This window comes from Armigeres subalbatus, chromosome 3 (assembly GCF_024139115.2).
Source record: "Armigeres subalbatus isolate Guangzhou_Male chromosome 3, GZ_Asu_2, whole genome shotgun sequence".
Lineage (NCBI taxonomy): Eukaryota > Metazoa > Arthropoda > Insecta > Diptera > Culicidae > Armigeres > Armigeres subalbatus.
The window spans coordinates 201,349,099-201,361,489 of NC_085141.1; the positions used below are offsets into that span (position 1 = coordinate 201,349,099).

The window sequence follows — 12,391 nt, forward strand, 5'->3', positions numbered from 1 at the left end:
TTGACTATAACTGATTATAGATAAAGTTAACCAATAATAAGAAATACCAATAATTTCATCTGAAGTAATAATTTATGCAACTTTGTTGTAATTATTGATCACAAGACAAACTTGCTTAGAGATTAGAGAATTAGACAATGCAGCTCCGGTTTTAAACAAAACTTCAGTAAAACAATTATTTTAATTCGTATCAAGAAACAAATCTCGCGTAACATATGATTACGACTTATAAACTAAAACCATGATTTTTGTTATTCTAGCATAAACGATTGCTGTGTAAAAGATTCTTCATAAGATTAATCGTGTGGAAGACGAGTGTGAACGTGTAAAAACGAAAGTGCTGTAACTCGCTGCTAACTTCAATTTTTCGGTGAAACGTTGTGATATTTGTCGGAATAATATCGAAACATAGGCTGAACTCCTGGGATTATTAGGTCGCCGTCTGTGCACACCTCCATAGTATCGATTACCTTCGATAGATTCCGAAATTTTGCTATCTCTTCAATACGATTCGTCAACTTTACCATCTACATCATCGCCATTGTTACTGTGCCGTATTGTTTTGCTGCGAATAAAATGGTTTGCCCGAAATGTCCAGCGCCCGTCAACTGTAAGGATGAAATTGTCGTCGTATGTGATGGTAGCTGCATGAAGTCATATCACGCATTTTGTGTTGGGGTTAGCGAAACTATTGCAAATTGCACGTTAAAAAACGTCCTATGGCTATGCGACATTTGTTTGGATGCGTTCACCAGCCCCCTGAAACGGCTGTCATCTGCATACAATATGATTGAAGCCGAAAACTTGGTGCTAAACTTGGTGCTAGCTGTCAAGCTTCGGATTTAAGCACGGAACACAGTGACGCATGCGACAATATCGCTCGAGGAGAGATTTAATTCGAATAAAAAATAAACAGTATTTTAGGCTCGATTTTAGGCTGTTGTTAAAAAAAAGCGCACCGTCTAACGTATGTTTCATAAATTTATTGCAATTATCTCTATAGCTGAATCGTTCATTTCAGATACACATGTTTCGCTATAGCGCAAAAGTTATCAGCAATGTATTTGTTGCAATAACAAATACTAAATTATTAATAATAACAAATTTGCCAAGTCTGCCCCCATGTCGATATCTGAACAGTTGTGATAGATGTCTGAAGAAATTTGGCAAATATTTGGCATTGTGGGCCTTTAATTTCTAATGTAAATGTTCTGTTCTGTAAAAAAAAAAACTAGAAAAAATAAGACGGCAAACCAATTAACTGATTGATCAGCAGTGATTTATTTTTCCTCCAAATTTTAGAACACTATTTTCGTTGGAATCTGAAGCAAAATAAAACAAAAACGCTGGTATCTTCAGCAGTTTTCTGTTCATGTTTGAATTTATCTATTTTGCTGCTCAGAAATGCAGCGTAATTGCAAAGTACATTGATCCGAATTCCGTAGTTAAAGTAACGCGTTCAATCGCCAAAACATACAAAATTTGAATCTCGTGATTCAATCTGCAGAAAATAGAACAAAGCTGTGCAACAGCTTTGAGCTTTTGAATCTGAACTTAAATTAATCTAGGGCAGCTGCTGGGAGAATGCATGGTTCACTAAAATATAATCTATCTAACGATAAAATTAGTATATTCAACCGCTTACATCGTTATTCTTACTGAAAATATAGTAAAATTGTGTGGTAAAATCAACTATTTCGTTTGAGTCTATGCTAAATAACAATTTTTGTGGTAAAATTGAAAATAATATCAATCAAATTCACTACATTTATAGCAAAATTAAGCGAATTGTCCCTTCGGTTGAAAAACGTCGGTACTGTTCTTAATTTTACTACAAAATTGTAATTTCTACTACAAAGTTTTTTTCAGTGAAGAGTTAATGCGTCAAGATCAAATAGATGAATTGAGTTCGTCAACTGAAACGTAGGTGTGCTGTCTCATATCTCATAGTGGCAGTTTAATAATAATCGAATAGCCCCGCTTGCAGAGCAAGATTACTTTTGATAAATCTATCGTTTTAATGGTTTAAGGGGTTGCATCAGCTTTTTTTAAGACTAGGTATATTTTTTAATCTTCGAACTAGCGCTTTCAAGTTAAGGGTAAATGTTCCATTTTGGACCCCTAGAGGAAGTGCTACCCAATATCCGCTTATATCTTCCAAATGAGACGTGCGATACAAGCCAAAATCACATAATTTCATTTTTAAAATTAAGGTCACATAATTTGATATATGAAAGTCTTATTTATGGAAAGAAAGTTTGAAATGGGCATCGGATGTTTATAAATCGCTGAAATTTTCAACTATCTGAAATGAAAATATTCTTCGTTTTGGACAGTGCAACATCTTTTGGATCCCCAAATGTACACATTTTGGACACCCCCTTTTAGTCTGTTCAAAAATGAATTATCAATATGCACAGGTAAAGTCTTATCTTTCGATTGACATGCATCAATGAGAAAATTGCAGCGATTTAAATTTGCAATTTCAACATGAACTGATTGTGTCCGTTCTGAGATATTCAATCATGTATGCAATTTGAAGCATAACGCATTGTAACGCTTGCCTTCTTGATTTCATTAACATTTCATTAACGTTTCAAAACACATTCGCAGCAATCTTATTTGCATAAAGACCATGCGGGATTCAGCAGCGGCATTGATTTTAGTTCAAATATCAAGAAAATGTCGACAGGAAGGTCCAAAATATGTAGAGGTCCATATCAAGTTGGTTACCCTAATTTTTCGGTAAATGAGATGGACTTAGATTCGAATTCTGATAAACTTATTTCTCGCAGGACCTTAGCTCTGTTAGTGGAATGTCTAGAAGTAATTTGATTAAAAACGGAAAGCAGTACGAGGTTGGACTTTTCTCATACTGTGTATCAAGTGTGATATAACAAAATAAAACTTGAAATCTAAAAATTGCGTTTATTATGCAGTAGAAGGAAAGTCTAGCCCCGTACTGCTGTTTTTAATTAAATTGCTCCTAAAATGTTTGAGAAGAGTTTTAAAAAACTTCTAGTATGTTTCCCCGTGCATTTTTTTTTCAAATATTTTCCTTCGACTTCTTTTTCTTCATGCAACCTTTATTCGCCAATAATGATAAATTCATGAGGATGATGATGATCGCTGTGATGACAAACGACACAAGACAAACGTCAAATAGATTGCACCTTACCAGATAATTATATATTGTGGCAGCTATTACCGCACGTAAAATGCTGGAGAAATGACGAAAACAGAACAATATAACTTAAGTTATTGAAATTTAAAACTTTCAGGATCGAAAATCATTTTGTGATACATAATTAAATACCCGCGCGAAATGTACGGTACAATATGAACGGAGCTTTAAACTTTAAGAACAGCACTAGCGCCACACCAACAAACGGTGGCTTCAAGAACTAGTGCTTGTTTCACGGGCAGGGATGCCAGATATACAGACATGTCTGTATTTATACACACGGTAACCTGAATATACTCTTTTAGAACTATAAAGTACGCATAATCGAGGAAAAGTGGAACTACGCCTAAAAGGAGTATAATTCGTTTACTCATTTTTGAGTATACTGCTCATACGTCAAAATAGGCATACTTTTTACCCCTTTTCTACAAGTAAAAAGTGTGTAATTTTTACTCCAAGAACAGAAGTAAAATGTGTAGTTTTTACCCCTACAATTCTATGCATAGATTTGCTTTCAAAAGCCGGTAAGGTTTCTTCACTTAGTTCATTTTAATAACAAAACATAAGATAGTCAATCTAAAATCATTTTATTTTAATACATTTTATAGCAAATACATTGGTACAAATCATTTAACAAATCCATCTTCTATTGCCGTAGCCCCTGGGTATTCTGGGCCCATCCAAACTTCCTCATCAGTGAAATTTTCAGCATTCTGGCACCTTAGACCTTACTCAGCTATCTTGAGGGCCACGGCAACATCCAGCGTTGGCGGCAGCTGGTTGCAGTGTTCGCAGAACAGCGCTGGCAGGTCGTATAACAGCTTGGCCAAGAACGCGGCGGAAGCGGTTAGCAATGTTGGAACTTCGGTTGGAACGTTTCCTTTAAGTTGGATTTGGCTGGTTTCGATTGGAAACTTTACCGCTGGTATATGACCTGGGCATCCATTGTCGGCAGGAACGACACCCATGGAATTGGTGTTGAAGAGTCCGATGTAACTGTATAAGAATGTTTGTGCTGAACGGCTTCTTGTTTCTCGGGATTCCTAATCCAAATTACAACAATGATAATTTTATATTATTTTAAGAATCTTTGAAACAATATTAACATTACATACCTTTGCTAGCCAAAACTGTCCGTAACAAAGCGTGCGTATTCATCAAACATTTTACAGCAACTGAACTGACTGATTGCATCGTGAAGTTACGTGCTTGAAAATTTTCTTTTCTTGTTATGTACTTTTTTTACGCATTTCACAATCGCATGAGCATACTACGAAAATCGTAAAAAATACTCTCCCGTCGGTAATTAAAAGTACGCATAATTTGACGTATAGGCAATATTCTCCAAAGTGAATAAAAAATACTCCTAAAATGAGTATTCCTGTATAACCGTGCAGACTTTTGGTCTTGCATACAGACATCATGCAGATTACAGACATTATACAGACTTTTGATTGATTTTACAGACTTTTACAGACATTTCTTATCTTTGGAGGAAAACCGAAGCAGAAAAAATCATGAAAACCTGAGAATCTCCGATGATGATTCCAGTATAAATTAAAACCTAATGTTGCTTCTGAAAACATTACGTAGGGAATCCTGAGAGAACAACACCAAAGAAAATCGAACCAATTTTTCCGAGGACCCCGGAATTTTTCGTTCGGAATTCTTGAAGTAAGCCTGGAATATGCTTAAATGTATATTCTTTGAAATAATTGTACAATCTTCATAAAGATTTTATAAGTAATTCGAAGGTGAATTTGGACACTTGAATGGAAGCACTTGATTTTACAAGCATCCGCTGACAAAATGCTGTACAGAGTTACCAATGTCACAGACATTGCAGATAGTACAGAAAGAGCTCCTGTCGAAATTATGCAAGGGCCGCCTGTGTCCGATTCGGAGCCGGGTGATGATCTGCTGATCTTCAAAATAGGGAACCTATGTCACGCCGATGTGGTCCCTTTAATTTTCCGGAGGTAAACGGATGTAGTTGTCCAGTTTTTTCCAGTTTTCTCAAATGATTTCCTCCATGCAGGTTTTGACATCACCAAACGGGACAATGTCGTAAAATGTTGGCCCTGATGTCCGACTTCGGCAAGGAGATCCGCCAGGCACTCCGCATTGCCCCAGGATCCAAGGGAAGGTAATGTTCGAAAGCATGTTCGCTAAGATGCTTTGGATCCTGTTGTGCTTAGGCTTATCACTCTGGAATGTGGAGATGGCGCTGGCAGAGTCTAAAAGTACGAGGATGGGTTCCCTGAACGGGTAGATGGCGGCGCCGTGGCTCCTTCAGCCGAAAACATACAGCACATACCTAGGAGGCAGTCCGAGATAGTGAAACCGGTCCCAGTGACCCTAATGCCGACTCCACCCATCTGTAAACCTGTGTTCATAGTTGTGAAAATATCTGTGGCTTAACCACCGACCTTCTAAGAGCCACGAAATTGTCACCCTTGCGGAAATTGCAATCTATTTATATTCGCCGCAGGTCGTAGTGTGTCTATTCCGACCCCCTTCAGCTAGGAGAGGGATCTTGTATTTTCCAGCAGTGGCTGCAGCGAACGAGCCAGCTAGCGGCAGATGGCCACCAGCGCACGGTGGCAAAAGGCAGAACGCCAGCCTCGGCACAGGCAGACTGGGGTGGTGTTGCGAGTAACAATTCTGAGGCGGCTCGATTGTAGGAAATTGTAGGACCTCCTGTTGTTGGTTCGATGAGGATGAGACAAAGTCCGAACCACGTTGTCTCTGGTCCGACAATTTACTTAGAGCTCGCGGAAGTGCGAAAGGAACGAGAGTCTCCGATCAATGGAGACTCCGAAAACTTCCACAATCTTTTTGTTGGAGATGGGTTAGTCACCCAACCAGCGAAATGAGGACGTGCCCTCAAACGCTTTTGCTGGTTGTCAGAGTCTACCAAGTTCCGGACAAAAGCAAGGAGGTTGCCGGAAAATCCCCATTCTTGCCACTGCTAGAAGTCCTGATGGAGGCCTTGGGAACGTTCTACACTGGTAGAAAAAACATTTTGATTTCCATAAGTTTTGCCTTATGAAACCCTATAAATTCATTTTATTTTTGTTTCATAAGGTACTATTGAAAGCCATAAGTCTGCCTTATGAAATTCATAGTTTTTTCTTGCATAAAATAATCATAAGGCATTCTTATGAACAGGCCCTGTTCATTTCAGCGTTCATTCTGACAGTTGTCAAAAAATGCGCGGTTATCGATATCGTTCGACCTCGAGCTGACAACTTTTAAGAAAAGTGAAAAAGTTAGGCTACTACTAATATTAAAAACGGAATACAGCCTAATCAATCGAATTAGATGCAATTCCTTTATCGGTAAGTACTACTGGGGGACGGGATCCAGCAGAAAGTGAATGGACCGGGTTTGGAATCGAAATGTTTACAATTCTTGTGTATTTTGTTTTCCTTTCTTAGGCACTATCTACGATGGAGACGATGAGCACCACAGGTACATTCTGTTTGGGCAGCGTTCCGTTGCGGACATGAACGAAACGGAAATCGAACTCCTGTCGGGAATATGCAGCGAAGGAGGACAATGAAAGCTGATCCGGGTAAAAGCCCTGTGGAAAGTCCAACTTGCAGGTAATTTTGTTGTTTAGCTGAATCGCTTTGATGATGTAATTTGTTTTGTTTTTTTCTCAGGATTTTTTCTCATCATCGATGCTGAGCAGCCAGAGATGTGAAATGATTGCCAGCTCAAGATTGGCGATAAACGGTTGGATGGGAGTTACTTTTCCGGTCCATAATAATCCTGCAGTCCTTCTGGAAGCGGCATTGGTTCGGCGTTGCAACTCCTGCCATGAAAAGGCAGCAAAAGTCTTCGGCAAAGCGATAACAGCGTTGTTGTCCTTTATGGTGATGTGATACGGTCCTGTTTCTCTGATAAGAGCGACTGGACCATAGCCGATTTAATCGGTGGCGTTCAAGTTCCTCTCGGCGGCCAACATCACACGACGCAAAATTCCGGTGGTGCCTTCGGGTATTGTTGTGAAGAATAACCGAGGGGACCCTTCATTGGCCTAGGCAGTTATGGAACGTACACACGGTCAAGCAGTTCGACCAACATTGACTCCACCTCCCGTTTATTCAAACATTCATCAATTTTTATCAACACCGACACGAACAATCAATTTATTCGACCAACAATATCACACACGAACGACCGAAGCACCAACTCGAGCACCAACCATCAAAAAATATATGGGGGTTTGTGCAACTTCACTACAAATGCTCAAACATGTTCGGCGAACTTTGACTCCACCCCCGACAACTCAAACCAAAATCAAACCGTTTTAATTTTTTCCAACCGAGCCGCCAACTGTCAAATGGTTGTTCGAACAACTTCACACACGTTCCAACAAAGCAGCAACCGAAGCGTTTTCTTGGGGGTGGAGTCAATGTTCGTCGAACTGCTTGACTGGTGTGTACGTAGCATTAGGGTATTGAACGCCGGCAGTCGAAGCAGGGCCGTCGGGTAAGATAATCAATGTATAATCAATTATTTGCTTGTTTTTGTAGGTCTGATGGAAGCGATAGAGCAAGAGCGAGGGTGGTCGAAAAATCAGGTTGATATACCATAATACCATATGCTTGGCCAATCCTTGAGGCCTAGATGTCAAGACTTCCTTGTTCAGGTTGGATGGAGTGAGAGCTCAACGGAAGGTAAAGAGTGAGTGTAATTATTATTTACTATTTGTTAGTGTTGATAATTATTTTGAGCTTTTAGTGGAATGTCTTCACTTGTCATAAGACGAGTTTACACAATTCCATTTAATTCCACCATTTGATTGTACCTTTGACAGATACGTATTTCAACTTCAGCAGTAAGGCCGTCTTTTGTGTCTCGTACTTGATTCGAAGTCGAGTCAAGTACGAGATACTGAAGACGGCCTTACTGTTTTCGGATTGAAAATTGTCTCGACTTCCTTTTGCATAAAAATCAAGACAAAATTTTCAAAATGACTTATCTGCTTTTGTAAACAAAGATTCAAACGACGATTTGACGAATCTGATAGCTCTCCCACGCAAACTAACACCATTAACAGGTAGCGGAATCCTTCATCTACCTATTGATGGTGTTGGTTTGCGTGAGAAAGCTATCAGATTCGTCAAATCGTCGTTTGAATCTTTGTTTACAAAAGCAGATAAGTCGTTTTGAAAATTTTGTCTTGAAATATCATCGTGCTAGCCTCATGATTTTTTTTAACTTCATTTATATGCCTCATGATATACGAATACAAAAATGGTATCCTGGCGTAGAAACCACGCAGTTAATAACTGTGGAAGTGCTTAATGAACACTAAGCTGCGAAGCGGCTCTGTCCTAGTGTGGGGATGTAATGCCAATAAGAAGAAGAAAAAGAAAGGTACAATCAAGTCGTGGAGTTAAATGGAATTGTTTAAACTCGTCATATGACAAGTGTATTTGTAAGTGTTTGTAAAAAAAGAGATAGTCTTCGATGATTTGGTAGGGAGATCCCCTTCACTTGTACGGGAGAGGCCAATCATGCTGGCAAAAAGGCGAGGTTTAGAGATGATCGCTGACATAAAATTTTCATTTTGAACTAGAAAAATTATTTAAGCTCTTTTAGTGGAATGCCTTCAACTATCTAAGACTGTCTATTGTACTTTCAGTTGAAAACCGAAGTGAGCTCTCGCGACAATCGAGTTTCTCCCGTTTCCTTTTGTCGCAACTACGTCGCGACTAGTGCGCATCATGGCGCACGGTGGTGGCATAGATGCGCACTAGTCGCGATGCAGTTGCGACATCAGGAAATAAGGAAAAACTCAATCGTCGCGAGAGCTCACTTCGGTTTTCAACTGGAAGCACAATACGTTTCGTTAACTTTACAGATACGTATTTCGACCTCAAGTCGAGTCAAGTACGAGACACTGATGACGGCCTCACGAGTCAAGTACGAGACACTGATACACCATCAATTTGATATAGGCGGAAAAAGCATCAGTGATAAAAAACGAAAGTCTAAAGTCTAATTAATAAGGAATAGTAATAATAATTAATTAGGAATAATAATAAGGAATAATAAGAATATAAAAAGCAAATAAATTAATTTCGATAAAGTCTAATTAGTAAACTCCTTCTTACTTGATTTGATACCATCGAGTAATGTATTATAGAGATTTAGAGAGGTAAAGTTTTTAAATTAACGTGAAGATTCCAATCAGAGTAACAAAGATTTTCATTGAGTTAGTTAGAGTTTACTATGCGTATGATATAGGTGAAGTAAGAGCGTATAGTCGGGAGCACACATTGAAATCAATACATTTTCAAAAGTGCATTCCAACAATTTCCAAACGCATTTTTCACCATTCATCGACATAATATGAAAGGTAACACTCCCTTGTATAAGTCAGCTACATTTGAATGATGATTTGTTGAGCTTTTCAGCGCTTTTCGGAACGATTTCCTTAGGTGGCCCATATTGCCCCGATCACCCCTATGTTCAAATGTGATTTTTTTGTTAAATACTTGCGGCTGTGCATATGCACAGCACATGTTTCGAAATGGACAAATTGATATGAAATTTGCGAAAAAGAATCCACCAGTCTAGGAGGGAGTAATTATGTTCAATTGCGGTAAAATTACAGAATTTGGTCGGAATATGTAGATCAATGGAATTAATTGGAATAGTACGTACTGTCGTAGCTAGTTCAACCAGCCGAATGCTGGTAGTTGTGTTCAATTATTGATATATATTAACGATATTTCATTTAGTTTCACTTCATCTGAATTTATACAAAAAAAGTATTAGTTATCCTTTTAGATTTTTTTATATGTTCCTCTAAACATGCTTCAAATAGATTTTATGATCTCTCATTTTTCAAATATGTATATTTTTGTATATTTCAGTGTTCAACCAATCAAAATCAACAGAATGGGTTATATGTATTTACATAACGCATCGCAAAGGGGTCTCCAGTAGCCTTGCGAGCAAAAGCGTAGGATTGCCAATCCGGAAATGGCAAGTTCGATTCTCGGTCCGGTCCGGTCCGGCCCTGGGCATAGTGTATACATTGTACACAGAGGGCATAGTTTTCTGAACAGGACATGAACCGCTCGATCGACTTCGTTCAGGAGGAGAAGTGGATGATCATGGACAGCGATGGAGAAGACTGTTCCAGATATGACTGAATATCCGGGTCCATACCTCAAGGAGGCGTTCTATTCAGGAAAGTTTTTCACGCATAGGCAATGGTTGATTGGAAGTTGAACGGCAGTCTACGATTGGAGGAAATATCTCATCTTCGAGGAACGCATCTGTTGAGACCGATCGCGTTCGGAGATGTATGCGTGGAGTTGCATGGGGACTAGGATAGTGACACGATGCAGATCTAGATCGACGGTTCGCTGAGAGGTTGGCACGAGTGATAAAGCACACTGTTTTCAACGTGAGTGTTTGCATCGGATATCGTTGGAGCTGTCGAGGGAAATTCACGTAGTGTTGGACAGCTACAAAAGCACACGAAATTGTTTAAAATTTAATTCGCAATACATCTTTCGATCGCGGAAGATCAGTACGTGGCAATACCAGACAGGGTTTCTTTTCCAGTTTAAGAATAAATTAAATAAATAAATATTTGCTTCAAAAAATACTGTATGATCATTTTTTATATTCTAATTTTAATTAACATTTTTTTAAAATGAAAATTTGAAAATGTTCATATGCTGAAGGCAAAGCTGATAGTATACGTATTTCATAACAAATCTTATGAAATTTCATAACGAAACTTATGAAATTTCATAAGGTTAGTCAATGAAAATTTTAAGGTAGCTTTAAGATAAACATATGCCTCATTATAGGCATAATTCATTTAAGGTTCATCCAGTTTCATAAGGCAACCTTATGGTTTTCAATCAATTTTCTTGTGGCGAAATTTCATAAGGCAAGTTAATGAACTTCGAAAGGTTTTTTTCGGCAGTGTAGATCCGCGTTGTAGGCGTTGTGCAGTACATCTTCCAGATATGCGAAGTATGTGCCCGTGCCGTGTTCCGGGCGGAACGCTTGTTAGCGAAAGCCGAACCTAATATCGACTTCTAATTTACAGCCGCTGTTTACAAACCTTTCCATGGTTTTGAAAACACCTCATGTCAGAGAAATAGACCGGTACATTGTGACATCTCGAGAGGAAATGTTGTTTTTGTGGATGGGTACAACGAGGCTTTTCCGCCATTCGTCCAAAAAGATTCGATCAGACCATGCTTGGTTGATCAACCCCAGAACCAGATTTTGGCGAAGTTGGGAAAGTTTTTGATGATGAAATAACCGACCTGATGATTTTCCATTACTCATTGAGAGCGAGATTGAGAGGGCGAAGGCGGAAAACGCAGAATTGAAATTGGCGTTTTGTGAATCCGGGGGGTCTCGAAAGATGGAGTGTGGTCGCTGAATCTCAGCTGGATCGCTAACGTAAACTTAATGAATTACAATTATTTTTGTTATACATTCTTAATTTTTTCACATTATTTATTATTTCATGGAACGAAAACTTATTTCGAATTTCATATTATTGAACCCTTGATATTCGATGATATCAAAAATGTATGGTTTTGAGTAATTTTATATTTCCAGTATACCTCTGAAGCCCCATACAGACAAATACAGACATTTTACTGAAGTTAACACAGACATTTATAAATTGTATCTGGCATCCCTGTTCACGGGGTTGGCGTTCACCGGTCATTTTTCCCGTCAACTATGCAGTGATACTAAAGCAATCAATTTCGATGTTGAAATTGCTGGGATACATGAAAAACTAACAGACATTACTGACACTCTGTCTACGCTAAGCTCTACAGTACACAAGTATCAAATCAATCAGTGCCGCAGGGTAATAATTCCGAATCGTCTAGCCCATCTCGTCACTCTACTCCGAAACTCAAGCATGGCTGCAGAATTGATGGAGCTTCTTCCAGAGATCCGAGTATAAATCATTCATCATCAGGTGTCCACAGCTTTACGATGCAGAAAGAAAATACTTTTTCACTCTTCTTGTCCAATATCGATAGCAGCGTTGAGGAGAACGATGTTTGTAATATGGTTGAACAATCGCTCGGAATAAACAACATAGAGCAGATTGACATTGTTAAACTGACGCCGAGAAGGAATTTTCAAAATCGTTTGCAGTATAGGGTAGAATACGGCATTGGCAGGGTGCGACAG

The 12,391-nt window shown here is 38.8% G+C and overlaps 1 long non-coding RNA gene across 2 annotated transcripts; it reads left to right on the plus strand.

Annotated features, from left to right (window-relative positions):
- The first annotated feature begins 6,377 nt into the window (after positions 1-6,377).
- Positions 6,378-10,805, plus strand: LOC134223428 (uncharacterized). Of its 2 annotated transcripts, none has more exons than XR_009982573.1 (5): positions 6,378-6,525; positions 6,625-6,792; positions 6,853-7,065; positions 7,729-7,879; positions 10,081-10,805. It is a non-coding gene; the product is annotated as an uncharacterized LOC134223428 (long non-coding RNA). The 2 variants fall into 2 exon arrangements; XR_009982572.1 differs by lacking the exon at positions 10,081-10,805 and adding an exon at positions 9,063-9,239.
- Positions 10,806-12,391: the final 1,586 nt, after the last annotated feature.